The following is an 18,016-nucleotide window of genomic DNA, read 5'->3' on the forward strand; positions in this document are numbered from 1 at the left end:
CTCAATAATCAGACAGTTAGAGCAGCATTGGCATTGTGGGTGAAGGAATACATTGGTTACCAAGTGATAGAAAAACAGGAGCACACCTACATAGAGAAAGCTCTTGAGAGGCTTCTCCTAAATCAGAACATATGCATTTTAGGAAATACAAGTGCCAAGCGCCAAGCTATATTGTCTTTCCTCATTTATAGTACTAGCAATTCCTCATTGGCTGGTCCCAAAAGGGAGTAATGACCCGTTTGACAATACAGATAGCTGCAGAGAGGTAAAGGTGAAAGAGTTTTACTTGTGGGGAGATCAGGGAAAATAAAGATAAACCTCTTCATGGACCATTTGTTGCAGCACTCCTCAATGACCTGTTTGGCATCCAGGCTCGAGGTGGATGCGCTTGTGCCGGACCCTATGGTCACAATTTACTTAATGTGGGTGAGGTTCATTCACTCGCCCTGAGAGCTCTCATTCAAAAGGTAAATAGTCCCTAAATTATTGCCACGTATAGTTTTACTTTTTTTATTATAAAATAATCAAAGTTTAAAATGAAAATAATAATAATAATAAATTGGTAAAGAATAAAGTTGATTATAAAAGTTGAAGTAAAAACAGTATTTCGGATGGTACTGCAATTCCCATTACTTCTTGAAGCCTTTTGATAGCAGCAGTTGTGCCCGAGCCACAGAACAAGATTGCATCTTCTTGTCCACCACCTAAGCTTTTCTTGATGTAACTGGTTGCTTCATGCACCATTTTTGTTGTCCAGGACCCCACGTGACTGTCACAAGTGTGAGTGTTCCCTGCACGCAAATTGGGTACTCAAAGTTAAGCCCAAAAAAATCATAATGCTTAAAACACTATTTAGTTTGGAAAATGAAACTCCACTCCAAATTTAAAGAAAAAAAAAAAAATACTCTCTTCTCTTGGGTTGAAGAAAATAGCACCCCTATTTTGTTTATATTAATAATAAAATATTTTAAATTTTTATAAGATTTTCTTTAACAAAGTTTAACTATGATTAGTAAAAATGTGACTAATAAATTTATAATTAAAATGCAAACTTCATCAAACACTAAAAGACTTGTAATAATAAATCTCTTCTCATTTGAAAAAAAGAAAAAAAAAAATAAAGAAGCAAAAGTCATCTTGAATATTTTAAAATACTCTCTATTTAAAAATTCAAAAAAATAAATTTCAATTCCGAAATTAATAATAATTTTGGAAGCCTGTTATTAAGCATAAAAGACAAGATAGTGCATAACATTTTTAACATCAGTTTAACAAAGTTTGGTTATTTTAATGAAGAAAAGTGTTTTTTTCCTTTAAATTTAGAGAGAAGTGTTATTCCCTTAAATTTTAAAGAAGAGGAGTGTAATTAGCCCTTAAATAAGGGTTAGGGTTTCTCCACAAAAAAAAAAAAGTGTTAGGAAAACGTGCAGCATATTATAAAAAGGCAAATCAAAAACCGGATGAGAGCAGAAGACAATCTCCGGTCATGTTGGACAAATGAGATGAGAAAATCTTGCATACATTTGAGACAGGTCATAGTGTATTGTTTGGTTGATTGAGAGGCAAGATTGTAATTTGGAGATCATAGCCTGTCGTGGTTGCAGGTTGCTTAGGTGTATGGTTTTTTTTTTTGAGAAGGACTTAGGTGTATGGTTTGATTGTAAAAGCCATGTTGTCGGTGGCTCATTTAGGGTCCGTTTGGATTGAGCTTATTATTGTTGAAACTGAAAACTGAAAATTAAAAACACTGTAGCAAAATAATTTTTAAATATGTAAATAGTATTGTGAGACCCATTTTTAATATTTTTTATTGCGTGAACTGTGCATGAACAGTGCATGCACTGTTCACAACAGTAAATTTTGCCGCTAAAGTCAACATAAGCAGCCTAAAAAAAAAAAAAAGAGACAAAACGCGAACACATTAAAGACGCAGACGCCGAACGCGGAAACCAAACGCCCTCCTAGATTCAATTAATTTTCAGCAGTATAGTTGTTGAGGTGCTTCTATCTATGTGTACTGTTTTTTACATTTTCTTCGTGATAAAGCTTACTTATTCATCATCAATAAGTTGAGATTCTAATTAAAGAACATGCCATGATATTATGATCTATCTTAGATTCATTTATTTTGTTAAAACTAAATATTTTTTGCTAAAAGTACAGTAAATAAAAGTAAAAGTTAGTTGAAATAATACAACGACATCTATGAATAGTACTAAAAAATACAGTAGAGCTCATAAATAATAACAAAAATAAACTTAATAATAAAATAAGCTAACTTTTTAATTTTTACCAAACAAGCTATATAATAATAGAAAGGAAGAAATGCTTAATTACCATAAAAAGGAAGAACATTGTCAATGATGAAAGTTTCGATATATTGAAGAGACCGACCAGAGGCTGTGTGATCAGCATAGGTGAGTCTTCTTTTTCCAAAGAGAGAATTGATTTCTGCATCACCGCCAATGATTTGAGAGCGCAGCCAAGATAGTTTTTCCTCGGTCGTGTTGGCCCTTGGGACACCCATTTCTAGTGTCCTAAAGGATTCAGAACGATGGCAAAGATCATCAGAAGGTTGAGAACGACTTGTTCCATGTGAATTGATGCTCCTCCTCCTAGTATCATTCTTTTGCTTGTTTTTTTGATGAGCACTAGGAGCTTCTCTTAACATGGGTTTCTCTAGTTCCATGCTTCAAGAAGATAAATAAAAGAAACAAAAATTTCGATGGATGAAATATTTGAAGAAGAGGATAAAGAAGAAGAAAATGATGACTTGGAGAAAAGATATGCATGGTATATTTAAAGAGAGAAGTATTTGATTATCAATGGGTTTAAAACTATGAGTTTGCTTAAATCGACAGCACCCACAAAAATCTGGCACACTTTAAAATATTGTATATCCAATTCAAGTGAAATCGCCGTCGGATCCTGTTCCCACTTTGAAATGGTAAGACTTGCGTGCAAATAGCCATGGTATTTGAACCATTTCCCCTTACTGTATGAACTTGAGTTGAATGTCTTTTTGACCTTGAATAATATTAAAAAAGAAAAATGAGGGTAATATGATGCCAGAATGTTGACCCAAAAAAAAATAAAAATGATGCCAGATTCATACTGAAGTTGATTATGAATTGCTTAAAAGTAAAAGGTATGATGTGTAATCAGTCTAGGGGTTCTCACCCACATTAACTTGAGTAGCAAGTGGTATCCTAGCTAATAGTATAAGAATAAAATGGAAGTCAGTTTTTAAAAGATCCATAGATTAGTTTACCCCAATACATGATGTATTTTGTTTTCATTTCCTCTCTCTCTCTCTCTCTCTCTCTCTCTCTCTCTCTCTCTATATATATATATATATATATTACTTGATATAAAAAGTAATACATATATTTTAATAATATTTTAATGTAATAAGAACATAATAATAGCATACTCACTATATTTTGTTTATTATAAAAAAAGAACATTCAGTATGAATCTGTCTTTTATTTTTTTTTTCAAAGTAAGAATATCACTTCTAAATGAAATTGTTTTTAATAGTTAAATAGGTACCAAGTACAACTTAGTTAATAAATATATGTTCTTATGAAATTATCTCAAACATAAAATTACATAAATTCTAATGATAATCTTCAATAAGAGTTCATCCTTAGTATTAATTATAAATTTTGTTACTCATGAATATTATATACTAAACTAGATAAATAAAATAGAGAAAAGCCACAAAGAAAGTTGCATGGGCTGCCTCTTTTTTTTTTTTTTTTTGGCTTTCTAGGTTAAAAGTTATCGTAATAGTCTCTATTTTTTTCTATATTCTTACAAACTGACCAAAGCCTTTTTTATACAAGAAAAATCGCCTCACATATACATACTCCTTTTTTTGATGAATCACATATACATACTCCTATTACAATTCGGAAAAGGAATTTTTATTGTTTTACGCTCCTTCCAGTTTTACCCACCTAGCATTCAACTTATGAATTGTTCAGCATGTCCACGTTATAACAAAGACAACTTATAATCCCACAAAAATATAGTATAAAAGTAAAGTTTAATATACATACGTGAGAGTAATTTATTTTATATACAAGTATTATTCCCATATGATGTACGGCATGATGAAAATTCATATGTTAGCTAATTTTTTTTTAAAAATAATTAAACCTAAATTATTAAATAAGGAGTAATAAAAATTATAAAAAATTACTTTAAGTTTTAATTTTTTAGAGTTTAGACTTTATATTTTTTATCTATTTTTATATTTTAAAATTATTTTTGTGCTTTGTGTTAATTTCTTACTATGAGATGTGGTACGAGTTTGATCATTCCTATTTGAGTAACGTTTACTATATACTGTAGTTAGCACAAACCATAATAAACAAAATAGTTCTTCAATACCAATTTTTTCCTAGTGATGGTCTAATTAAAAATTTCAACGCACTCAAAAATTAAATACAACAACCAAAACCCAAAATTGAAATATACACAAAAAAGTTCAAAAATTGAGAATATATAAAAAAAAAATTTTAAAATTTACATAAGAGTACCAAGAACTTAAATGAGTGTCCACTATTTTGCTTCTTTATAGTAAATTTCCTCTGGCATAATATCATGCATGTAAATACAAAAGTAAAGAACAATAAGCCGGATGAATTTATTATATTAAAACATAAGCATAAGTTGCATATTGGGGGAAAAAAAGTGAGTTGTGTGAGATTGAAGTTTAGAAAAATTTTGATGATGGAATTTTATTAAATGCTATCCCTTAATTTGAGGAAACAGATCATAACAAATTATATAAAATTAATTTACTAATTACTTGTTCTTAAAATGTTGATAATAGATTTTTAGTTGGAGCAGAAGTCAAAAAATTAATTCAAATTCTTTTAATTAATAGAGGAATAAATTACTTAATTTTTATTAAAAAAAAATACATGATTAATAAAAAATATATGTAAATGTAAGTTATAATTTGTGCCTTTTTTGTGCTTGGTTTCAATTTATTTTTTTGAACTTAATAGTAGAGTTAGTATAATCATTGATAATACTTTTAAGTTAATTAATTAATTTTTATTTTTATTTTAATTATTCAAACGATTTTTTTGAAATATCTTATATTTATATTAATCTTTTAACTTTCCCCTTTATATTTATATTAATCAAGGAACTCGAGTGTGTGTATATATAGTTATTATGATGCACGAGATAGATGTGGCAGCGTTATATTTGTGAAAATTAACCAAATGCTTGAGAGTAATGTTGAGATTTTAGTAGTAATCATCAATTCTATCCCTTGATGCGGTTAGAGTCATGACACTTGTTAACTATCAACTATATACACATTTCAATCTAATTTCCACTCTTCTCTAGACCTAATTCAATTAAAGTTGCAAACGCTTGCAAGCCATGTCATTTTAAAACCAATTAAGATCAATTAATGTGTGGCTGTCCTATACTTAAATGTTTAATGTATCGGCCACTTGGGAAACATTTTCTGTACATGAAGCTAATAACTGTGCAGAGATGGACTGACGAAAAAGAGTCGTCTACAAAAACGTAACGCGGAGGACTATATGATATATATGGGACTTATTAAGGCACCTATGTGTTGGGTCCTAAATAATATTATCAACAATATCAACAATATTCAATGGGACCTTGGATAGATGACTTAAAAGTACTAGCAAATGATTTTGTTCAATTACAATACTCTCATGCAAGAAGAGAATGTAATAGGGTTGCTCACAGTCTGGCAAGATATGCAATAGACATACTAGATTTTCTAGTATGGATGGAGGATATTTTACCATAATTTATAATTGTTTTACAGGCTGATTTAGCCAATTTAATTTAAAGCATTTCGAGTTTCCACCTCAAAAAAAAAAAAAAAAAAACAATATTAGCAATCCAAAATAACAATCACACATAGGAAAAACACAAATATTTACGTGAAAAATCATTTCTTTTTTAAGGGAAAAATCATGTGACAAATTCCAAATAATTTCACTATTATCAAATCAATTACATATTCTTATGCATGTCTCATGGTTAAAGAAAAAAGTCTCTCTTATTTTCTTTGCTCTCACACACACTAATTGTCTTTCTCAAAAGCGGCAACATTTTGCTCTCTCATTTTTATTTTCTTCTCCATGCATAGCTCTCTTTTTTTGGCTGTCTTTTTTCTCTAAGCGGCTCTCTCTTAGCTTTTTTTTTTCCTCTTATGTGGCACATTTTTCTTATCATATAAAAGACTTCTCATAGAAATAGAATTCTATTCGTGTCCAACAAGCTCATTACGGGTGTGTTTGGATTGAACTTATTGTTGCTGAAACTGAAAACTGAAAACTGAAAATACTGTAGCAAAATAATTTTTAAATGTGTGAATAATGCCGTGGGACCCATTTTTAATATTTTTTTTATTACATAAACAATGCATGAACAGTGCGTGAACAGTGCACGCACTGTTCATGTACAAATTTTTTGTCTCCCAAAGTCAAAAAATGTGGCAAAAAAAAAAAAAAAAAGAAGGAAAACGCGTTTGCTGAAACGCAAACGCGGAATCCAAACCCCACCTACATGGGCTATTATAAAATTTGTGGGCTGGATTTAATTGGTGCCGTGCACCTAACAATCTCCCCCTTCCAGCCCACCAATGGGAGGATATTTTCAATCTATTTCTTCAATTCAATTCCATGTCGGTCAAGCTGACTCCAAGCTTGACCTTCTTCATTATTTTCATCAACATTGTGAACACCTCATCAATGTCAATCCCTTTCATTCTCAAATAATTAATCTCATTTTGGATAACCTTAATCTAATCACTTGGCTCCCTCTCATTAGAAACCCAATTATTCTTAAAGCTAACAGTTTGATGTTCTTTAGCAATCCTCTTCTCTTGAGATTTAACAATCTCTAGTGGAGGATATTGCTCCCCTTGCTCAAGACCTCTAAGGTCTTTCACTTCATCATCATCCAATGTAGCCTTAGCATCTTCATATTCTTCATCACCTATCACTTCCTCTTTTAAAGCACTATTGGGCAATGAGAATTTCACCCTCTTGACATCATCACCAATCTTAACTCTCAACTGTGCTTCTCAAAATCCTAAATCTCATTGAACTTCTTCTTACAAGTTTTCACTTGAGTCCTGTACATTTTGCAACATGCATGTCCTCTTACAAGAACCAATGGCCCCTTAGTAAGTTTCCATCTTCCATTACCATGATAGTTACAATAACCAGCCCAATCCATAGCTAATGTAGAAAACACATTTATCCTTAAATCTGGAACATGTCACACATCCTTCAACATCACAATGCTACCAACATTTGTTTTGATGCATACATCACCAATTTCCACAATTTTTGAGTAACTAGAATTACCTATCTTCATTGTACCAAAGTCTCCTGCTTTGTATGTGGTAAACAACGGTAGGGATAACATGGTGGGGGGCTGCAGTATCAACAACCCACTCAACATCATTATTAGCAACATGCTCACACTTTTGCTCTTCAATAGAGAGCACCACAACATCCTTAGCAATCACAGTAGCTATAGTATTTTTCTCACTGTCATTCTTTCCATATTTTCCTTTATTTTGGTCCTTATTCCAATGCCAACAATCTCTTCTTAAGTGACCATTTTTCCCACCATAAAAATATTCTCTAGTTTCCTTGAACTGAGATCTATCTCTTGATTGTGACCTACCATTGAATTTTCGATCATTAGGTCCTCTACTTTTACCTCTTGTCTTGTTCTTTGTGACAAAAGCTTGTTCTTATGCATTGTCTATATTCGCATTTCTCCTACGAACCTCTTCACTTAAAATCAAATCTCGAATATCATCATATTTTAGTTTGCTTTTCCTTGCAGAATTACTCACCACCATTCTCATGGCTTCCCAATTGTTTGGTAAATAAGCCAAAAGAATTAATGCACGAACTTCATTATCAAATTCAATAATTTCCATTGTGGATAATTGATTTGTGATTGTATTGAACTCACTCAGATACTGCGCCACAGGATTGCCTTCTGCCTTCTTCAAAAATTCTCTATACACCTTACCTTCATCATAATTACAACTGTGATCTTTCTTTTACAACATTATGTGTATCTGATCTTGACAGAGTTAATCGAATAACTCCCAATACCTGTCGATCAAGAAGGTTCCAATCTTCATCTTTCATAGTTTCAGGTTTTGTCCCCAAAAGAGGCAAATGCAATTTCTTCCCATATAATCCTCAATCTGCATCCTCCAATACCCGAAGTTTGTTCCATCAAACTTCTTAATTCCTGAAGCCTTGCATCTTCTCCGGCCATCGCTTCCACTCTAATCTTAGGTCTGATACCATTTGTTGGGTCCCAAATAATATTATCAACAATATTAGCAATTTAAAATAACAATCACACACAAGAAAATAAATATTTACATGAAAAACTCTTTCATTTTTAAGGGAAAAATCACGAGACAAATTTCAAATAATTTCACTATTATCGAATCAATTACAATCATTCTTGTATATGTCTCAGGGTTAAAGAAAAAAAAATCTCTTTTATTTTCTTTACTCTCGCATACACTAATTATCTTTCTCAAAAGGTGGCAATACTTTGCTCTCTCTTTTTATTTTCTTCTCCATGCACATCTCTCTTTCTTGGTTGTCTTCTTTCTCTAAGTGGCTCCCTTTTTTTTTTTTTTTTTTTTTTTTTGCGGCACCTTTTTCTTTTTTCTTCACTATATGCGGCACACAAAACCTAATAAACCTTATTTATATAAAATTCTGCCGCCTTACACTCCTAGGAACATATGGATTCCAAAATCAACTTATATAAAAGACTTCTTATAGAAATAGAATTCTATTCGTGTTCAACAATCTCATTACACGGGCTATTAATATAAAACTTGTGGGCTGGATTTAATTGGTGCATTGCACCTAACACTAGGCACTTCACAACAATGTGTTGGTTTAATTTATTCATTATTTCCTTGACGTGGATAGAGTCATGAGACTCATGACACACTTGTTAAATATCAGCCATATATAATTTCAATCTAATTTTCACATTTTTTCGTCGCATGCCATGTCCTTTCAAGTCAATTAAGATCAATGTGTGGCTTGCAAAGGCTATCTTATTATGCTCCATTTGTTTTAAAGTAAAATATTTTTCTATTTTTAGGTGTTTATTTGCAAGTAAAATATAGCTAAACTTTATAAAATATTTTTCATTGATAGTAAAATCCTTTATGAAAAGGTGTAAAATGTTTTACTTTAAACAATTTGGTAAAATATTTTTCAAAAACACAAAGTGGCTCCCCCTATCCCATTTGATCGATAAGTCATCGGTTTGGTAGTAGAAGACATCACTCCAATGACCGGTGTTGACGGTCCAGTGGCTGGAGACTCCTCTACAACAACCGGTGTATTTGCATGTAATTTCTATCTTTATTATGTGACTAAAGTATAAAAGTCAAAATGTTGTCATTTTTCTCTAAATTGTAACTAGGAGAAAAGCAATTAAACTTTTATTGTCTAAAACAATGTAATTTGGATTTTATTCTAATAAAATGTTTATATATATATATATATATTATATTAAATTGTAGTTTTTTAATTTTCTCCATAAGTAAGTGATTCCAATATAAAACCATCAATCAAAGGGCTAGTAAACACAGTCAATTGAGTATCCATTTTGATACCCATATTCTGAGCTAGCGGTCTTGCTCTAGACCATGATTCTCACAGTGGAGAGTCCATTGAGAATGTTGAGGCTAGGGCTAAGCTTCAATTAGGAATAAATGATCAAGTTATATTATGTTAGATGCACTTGTTTCTTATATGCTTTCCACAAATTAAATGTCATCCTTCATATATATGCTCATGCATGGATGCGTATGCTTTATCATTTGGTTTGAATCGTTTGATTGGCCAGAAGCTCAATAATAGTAGATGTAAAAGAGTTGGGCATCGATAGGTTGGCACAAATTGAAATTTTGTACCGAATTGACAAGGTCGATATTCCAGATTCTGGAACTGAGGAACACTACTACAAGGGCTTGTCCAGAAAAATAATAGTGTGCGACTTGGTACCTGGCACATTAGATAACAAAGTTGAAAGCGGATTTTTATTGTTCTGACGGGAAGCTGCAAGATGGCTCTAGTTTTCGTTACAGGCCGAATCATACCTGAATTGCTCACATCAGATCTGGACAGGCTACCTGGAGTGTATCATAGACCCGAAACTGAACTCAGATTCAATTTCTTCTGTGATCGATGAGAGACTTATCAACAGTACTAGTGCTGGTGTCATCGCTCATCATGTTGCCTTCAACAATGTCAAGCCTCTTCCATTAAAGAGGGCATGGGTGCAGGATTTTTAGCAAAGAGTTTTGTGTATTCAACGGAAGTGAAAGAGTTGGATTTTCTCACAAAATAACACTGTTTAGTAATTCTGTTAAGTAGCCATGTCTTAATTAATTTTAAAAGGAGAATATGATGTACAATATATAAGGTACTGTATCTAAATTTTACCTATCGTCTTACTCATAATAAACTAAAAAGAGATATCACTGACAAATGAATATTATGGGTGCATAATAACTTCCTACACATAACCAAAATTCTAATTAAACTTGCCATTTTGGTTCAAGACTTTGTTTTTAATATTTTCGAAGATAAAGAACATCTGAACTTTTCCATTTTCTTTAAGTTTGGTTTTAAAATCAAAATAAATATTAGTGACCAATCATACCTTAGAATCCTAGTGATTATTGACAACTCCAATTTTTTTTTTTGCATAAATCCTCATTTGCCAACTCACTTCCTTTAACGTGCACAAAGCATATACAGATATCACATATATACACTTTTATCACCTGCTTAACAATCTTTCACCTACAAATTCACATTATTATTATTATTTTTTGCATCACCGTAGCAAGTGGTCAAAAAATGTCCACAATACATATATAAATATTATCATTAGTCCCAAATAAGTGTTTCATGTCCTTTGCGTGTGTGCATGCTCGTGTATTATTCTTCTATTCAAATAATTGTTTGCATGTAAAATTGTAAAACAAATGTAATATATTTCAATTTACAATATATGTGACCTGCGTCCAATAAGTTATAAGTTAAAATAAAATACATTATAACTTACATTTATTAGTTATAGAGTTATAATTCAGTCATGAGAGAGAGAGAGAGAGAGAGAGAGAGAGAGAGAGAGAGAGAGAGAGAGAGAAGTTGCTAGCCACCTGTTAACCCATTCAGCCATTGTCTTCTACCCACCTCAACGGGATTTAAGAGGAACTCCTCTAGGTTGGAGTCCCTTCAATTTTCAATGTGAATTTTAAAATTATTTGTTTTTTTTTTTAATTTTTAATTTTAATTTTTATGAAATCTGCGATTTTGTCGTTTATAGTAATTTTTTTTTTTTAATAACTTTTTGCTCAAAAATTAGATTAAAGTCACGTTTGTTTTGGGACGACTCTTAAGGTCAGTAGTTTATAATTTGCATTTAACTCAATTTTTCTATTTTTGGTAAATTTTGGTATTTGGTCACCTGATCGTGTAATTAGTGCAAATTAGAGTTTCAGACGTTTCTTAATAGTCCTAAGATTTTACTTTCTCAGTATTTATATGTTTTTAGTCGTTAGAGGAAAATCATATTATTATCAATAAAATTGTGGAGTTTTCTTCAATTTTCTCTGGTAGATTCTAGTTTATCATCTTGTAAATTCAATGAATCTCACATGGATTTGAGATTTATGGCTAGAAANAGGTTTATACAGCATTAAAAAAAAAAAAAAAAAAAAAGAGCAGGTTTTTGTGACGTTTTAAAGACGTTGCTAAAAATAAGAGGAAATCCTTTTTAGTGACGCCTTTAAAACGCCGCAAATAATCAATCCTATAGCGACGCTTTAAAAATGTCACTAAAAAACAAGAGAGCAAACGTTTTGGCGACGTCTATAAAACGTCGCTATATGATTGATTATTTGCGGCGTTTTAAAGGTGTCACTAAAAATGTCTTCAAAACGTCGCTAAATGTATTTTCTTAGATTATTTACGAAAATGATATATTATTTAGTGACGTTTTAGAAAACGTCACAAAAAGTTTTTGAACGCCACTAAAGAGTAACATATGGCGACGTTTTTGGAAACGTCGCAATAGATCTATAGCGACTGCTCTATTGTGACGTTTTTGAACGTCGCAAAAAAAAAACGTCGCTATAGACCATTTGTGTCTATAGTGACTTTTGTTGGGTTTTTAGTGACGTTTTCAAAACGTCGCCTATACCCAGTTTTCTTGTAGTGTTTGCGTTGACTAACTTTTAAGATTTATGTTCTCATTGGTGTTATTTAATCAAGATATTTATGTTGAAATCTATTTAGTGGAAGCCTATTCACACAAGACTTCAACTAACATTTAACGTGGTCCAGACAATTTCATGCCAATACATTATTATTCATGGGTAACACCAAACAAAATTCACAATAAAAAATATCGATTATAACAATATAACCACATGACTGATTAACACAAATCAAACTCTAAGACCCTTAAAATTAAGGTCGGTAACAAACACTAACACAAACTAACCTAAATCACAGCACATCCAAATTTAGACAACTGGAGACGACTTGACTTGATCTTGGATTTGCAACAACAGCAAGAAAGGAGAAAGGGTTTATATATGTCATTTATAGGAGGTATGGTTTTATATGGTCAGGTCAAACGAGAAAGGCACCGGTGCTTTAGATTGATGTTTGAAATTGCCTAGAAAAACTGGAATGCAATTGTATATTGGCATATGAATATCAAGCAGAGAATTAAGCATGGGAATAGAAGTTTTTATTTTTTTTCATTTTTTATTTTTTATTTTTTTAATAAATAAAAATAAAACTCTAACTACCATATATATATATATATATATATTTATGCTGATAAATGAAAATTTCATCAACCACAATAAACTTAACAGATGCAATGAGAAATATTAGCTGCAAACAAGATCAAAACAATCCGAACGACATAGAAGGAAAAAAACTAAACAAAGATCCTTAAACAGGATAAAAAATAGACAAAGTGATCCTCTATATATAAGCTGCAAAGAACTCTATTTAAGACAATATTCTAAACATTTCAGCACCTGCAACTAGTCAAGCTCTTTCTGGGAGATCGTTTGATACCATATTTTTTTGGCTATGGAGGAAATGCAAATACAAAATCATAATGAATAGATAGGTTTTCATTTTGTTACACCATGTTGATGCGCTTGCTTTACATACTCCTTTGTTTAATCTTATACGTTGCTCTCTCCCATGCATCACTATGCCATGATGATGAGATGTCAGCCTTGTTGCAATTCAAGCAAAGCTTTACCATAGAAGAGTCTGCCTCCTGTTTTCCTATTGCATGTGATAGGGTCAGATCTTGGACGTACAACAGAAGGAGAAATAGTACTGATTGTTGGTCATGGGATGGTGTTGACTGCGATGGAGACACGGGCCATGTGATTGGCCTTGACCTCAATAACAGTTGTCTCTATGGTTCAATCAACTCTAACAGCACTCTTTTCATCTTGTTCACTTACAAAAGCTTAACCTTGCTGACAATTGCTTCAACACTCTCAAATCCCATCCCAGGTAGGCAATCTTTCGAGATTGACACATCTCAATCTAGCTCATTCTATGTTCTCTGGTCAAATCCCATTAGAAGTTTCAAAGTTGTCCCAATTGTCATCTCTGGTCTGGGTTGGAACCATGATTCAAAGAAAAGCCTATTACAATTGGGAGGTTGAGCCTAACGAGCCTAGTTGGAAATCTAGCCCTTCTAGAAGATCTTGATCTGAGTAGAGTGAACATATCCTCCACCGTGCCTAATATCTTCATCTGTGATATCTGAGCATCCTCTGATTCCCAATCAACTAATAAACATGTCTAATTTAAGGACCCTCTATCTCCTTGACTGTGGAATGTATGGGGAATTTCCAATAATCATTTTTATGCTACCAAATTTATTCTTGACGTAAATCACAACAAAGATCTCAATGGTTCTTGGCCTGACTTTCAATATTGGAGCAGCCCCCTGGAGCAAATGAGCCTTGCACGCATCAATTTCTCTAGTGAGTTGCCCGCTTCAATGGGAAACCTCAGCTCCTTCATTGCTCAGGAAATGCCAAGTTGCAGTTTGTCGGGGTCTATTCCATCTTCAATCGGTAACCTCACAAATCTCATTTACCTTGACCTTTCAAATAACATTTTAGTGGGTTACATTCCATCTTCAATTGGAAATTGTTAGGTTTTAAAGATTTAGATTTAAATATTTAGAATCACATTTGTCTTATGTTGGCAAACTAAGAACAAAACATGTTTAGACTAGGTTTTTAAACAATGCTTAAAAGTGGTTGTTTCAAGGTTCAAGTCTAGTTGATTGTAAAAAAAGGGGGTGTGGTTCTACCTTGCTCAACCGATCAAGAATTAGGCTTGACAGATCGAAAATTGCAGGTCCAGTTTTTTAGCAGAAATTTAAACAGGCTTAAGAGAGCGAAAACATTTAGGGTTTCATTTAAACTTCTCCACATATAAAAGGGAAACCCTAACCATGTTTTGGAGACTTTAGAAAAAATTTGTGTGTTACTTTTTGTGAGATTTGAGAGGTTTTGCACCTTCAAACTACACAAGAATTTATTGGAGCCAAAATTACATTCAAGCATTGGTAGAACATAGTTGCTGCATTAAGATCATTTTTGAAGGTAATCTAAAACCTTTGAGTGGGATCTCAAAGTCACAAGCAAGGCAGCTTGTGTTGGTATAAATCCAAGAAGAGAAGGAGTCTGTGGATTCGGAACTTGCACGAGGTCGTGTCAGTAAGTTACCATATGAGGTAGCAATAAATTTATGGTTAAATTTGATTGTAAAAACTTCGATTCTCTTATAGTGGATTTACTTTACTTTGAGGATAGTTAGGTCAAATCCTCTTTAGGTTTTTACCTTGAAACGGTTAGTTTTATCGATTTTCCTAGGTCATCATATCGTAGTGTAATTTACTTTTCTGCATCTTTACATGATATGATTTGTTTGTGTTTAAGCTAGATCTGAAAATTAGTCTAAGTAATCACTTGGTTAATAAATTAGGTTAAACAATCTGTTTTAGGGGTCTAAATGAACAAACAGAATCTCATCCAACTTGGTCGTCTAGGCCTCCATAATAATCAATTGACTGGTTTAATCCCTTCTAGGCTTGCAAACCTCACACAATTGATTATCCTTGGACCTTGACATAAGTTACAATCAATTAATTGGTCCAACTCCTTAAGGGGTTAGGAAACACAATTAAATGACTTAGGTCTTACAGGCAATGAGTTTCAAGGCAAGTTTCCAATCTTTATCTTCAACCTAAGGAATCTTAACTTTCTTGATATTTTTGATAATTACCTTAATGGTATTGAATGGATTTGCAACATGACTTTTCTTCATATCCTTGATGTGTCAAATAACAACTTTAACAGTTCACTTCCTCAATACTTGCACAATATGTTCTATGGAAGCAAATTGAGGATGATTAGTTTGAGAGGAAACAAATTCCAACACTTGTTACCAAGATCATTGGCCAATTGTGCGATGCTAGAGGCCTTTGATGTTGGTAATAACCAATTCAATGACACTTTTCTGTCTTGGTTGGAAAGTCTTCCAAATTCAGAGCTTCTCATATTGTGGTCAAACCAATTCTACGGTAAAATATTAGAGAGTCCTGAAACCAATTATGAGTTCCTAAACTTGTGAATCCTTGATCTCTGTTACAATATTTTTACTGGAAGTTTGCCATTAAATTCCTTTAGAAATTAGAATGCATCAAAATTGGACAATGATCACCACTTGACATATATTCAACAAAAATAATATTTCAACGTGGCGACACACCATTTGTATTACTATTACGATTATTCAATAAAAATAACAAATAAAGGCCTAGATATAGTATACAACAAGGTCCTAGATATAGTATGTCAAGCAATAGGTTTGTTGGAGAGATGCCAGAATCTAAAGGTGATTTAAAGTACCTTAATATGCTCAATTTTTCCAATAATATTCTCACTGGACACATTCCNATCTGTGATATCTGAGCATCCTCTGATTCCCAATCAACTAATAAACATGTCTAATTTAAGGACCCTCTATCTCCTTGACTGTGGAATGTATGGGGAATTTCCAATAATCATTTTTATGCTACCAAATTTATTCTTGACGTAAATCACAACAAAGATCTCAATGGTTCTTGGCCTGACTTTCAATATTGGAGCAGCCCCCTGGAGCAAATGAGCCTTGCACGCATCAATTTCTCTAGTGAGTTGCCCGCTTCAATGGGAAACCTCAGCTCCTTCATTGCTCAGGAAATGCCAAGTTGCAGTTTGTCGGGGTCTATTCCATCTTCAATCGGTAACCTCACAAATCTCATTTACCTTGACCTTTCAAATAACATTTTAGTGGGTTACATTCCATCTTCAATTGGAAATTGTTAGGTTTTAAAGATTTAGATTTAAATATTTAGAATCACATTTGTCTTATGTTGGCAAACTAAGAACAAAACATGTTTAGACTAGGTTTTTAAACAATGCTTAAAAGTGGTTGTTTCAAGGTTCAAGTCTAGTTGATTGTAAAAAAAGGGGGTGTGGTTCTACCTTGCTCAACCGATCAAGAATTAGGCTTGACAGATCGAAAATTGCAGGTCCAGTTTTTTAGCAGAAATTTAAACAGGCTTAAGAGAGCGAAAACATTTAGGGTTTCATTTAAACTTCTCCACATATAAAAGGGAAACCCTAACCATGTTTTGGAGACTTTAGAAAAAATTTGTGTGTTACTTTTTGTGAGATTTGAGAGGTTTTGCACCTTCAAACTACACAAGAATTTATTGGAGCCAAAATTACATTCAAGCATTGGTAGAACATAGTTGCTGCATTAAGATCATTTTTGAAGGTAATCTAAAACCTTTGAGTGGGATCTCAAAGTCACAAGCAAGGCAGCTTGTGTTGGTATAAATCCAAGAAGAGAAGGAGTCTGTGGATTCGGAACTTGCACGAGGTCGTGTCAGTAAGTTACCATATGAGGTAGCAATAAATTTATGGTTAAATTTGATTGTAAAAACTTCGATTCTCTTATAGTGGATTTACTTTACTTTGAGGATAGTTAGGTCAAATCCTCTTTAGGTTTTTACCTTGAAACGGTTAGTTTTATCGATTTTCCTAGGTCATCATATCGTAGTGTAATTTACTTTTCTGCATCTTTACATGATATGATTTGTTTGTGTTTAAGCTAGATCTGAAAATTAGTCTAAGTAATCACTTGGTTAATAAATTAGGTTAAACAATCTGTTTTAGGGGTCTAAATGAACAAACAGAATCTCATCCAACTTGGTCGTCTAGGCCTCCATAATAATCAATTGACTGGTTTAATCCCTTCTAGGCTTGCAAACCTCACACAATTGATTATCCTTGGACCTTGACATAAGTTACAATCAATTAATTGGTCCAACTCCTTAAGGGGTTAGGAAACACAATTAAATGACTTAGGTCTTACAGGCAATGAGTTTCAAGGCAAGTTTCCAATCTTTATCTTCAACCTAAGGAATCTTAACTTTCTTGATATTTTTGATAATTACCTTAATGGTATTGAATGGATTTGCAACATGACTTTTCTTCATATCCTTGATGTGTCAAATAACAACTTTAACAGTTCACTTCCTCAATACTTGCACAATATGTTCTATGGAAGCAAATTGAGGATGATTAGTTTGAGAGGAAACAAATTCCAACACTTGTTACCAAGATCATTGGCCAATTGTGCGATGCTAGAGGCCTTTGATGTTGGTAATAACCAATTCAATGACACTTTTCTGTCTTGGTTGGAAAGTCTTCCAAATTCAGAGCTTCTCATATTGTGGTCAAACCAATTCTACGGTAAAATATTAGAGAGTCCTGAAACCAATTATGAGTTCCTAAACTTGTGAATCCTTGATCTCT

The sequence above is a fragment of the Quercus suber genome, unplaced genomic scaffold (assembly GCF_002906115.3).
Source record: "Quercus suber isolate HL8 unplaced genomic scaffold, Cork oak 2.0 scaffold_771, whole genome shotgun sequence".
Taxonomy (NCBI): domain Eukaryota; kingdom Viridiplantae; phylum Streptophyta; class Magnoliopsida; order Fagales; family Fagaceae; genus Quercus; species Quercus suber.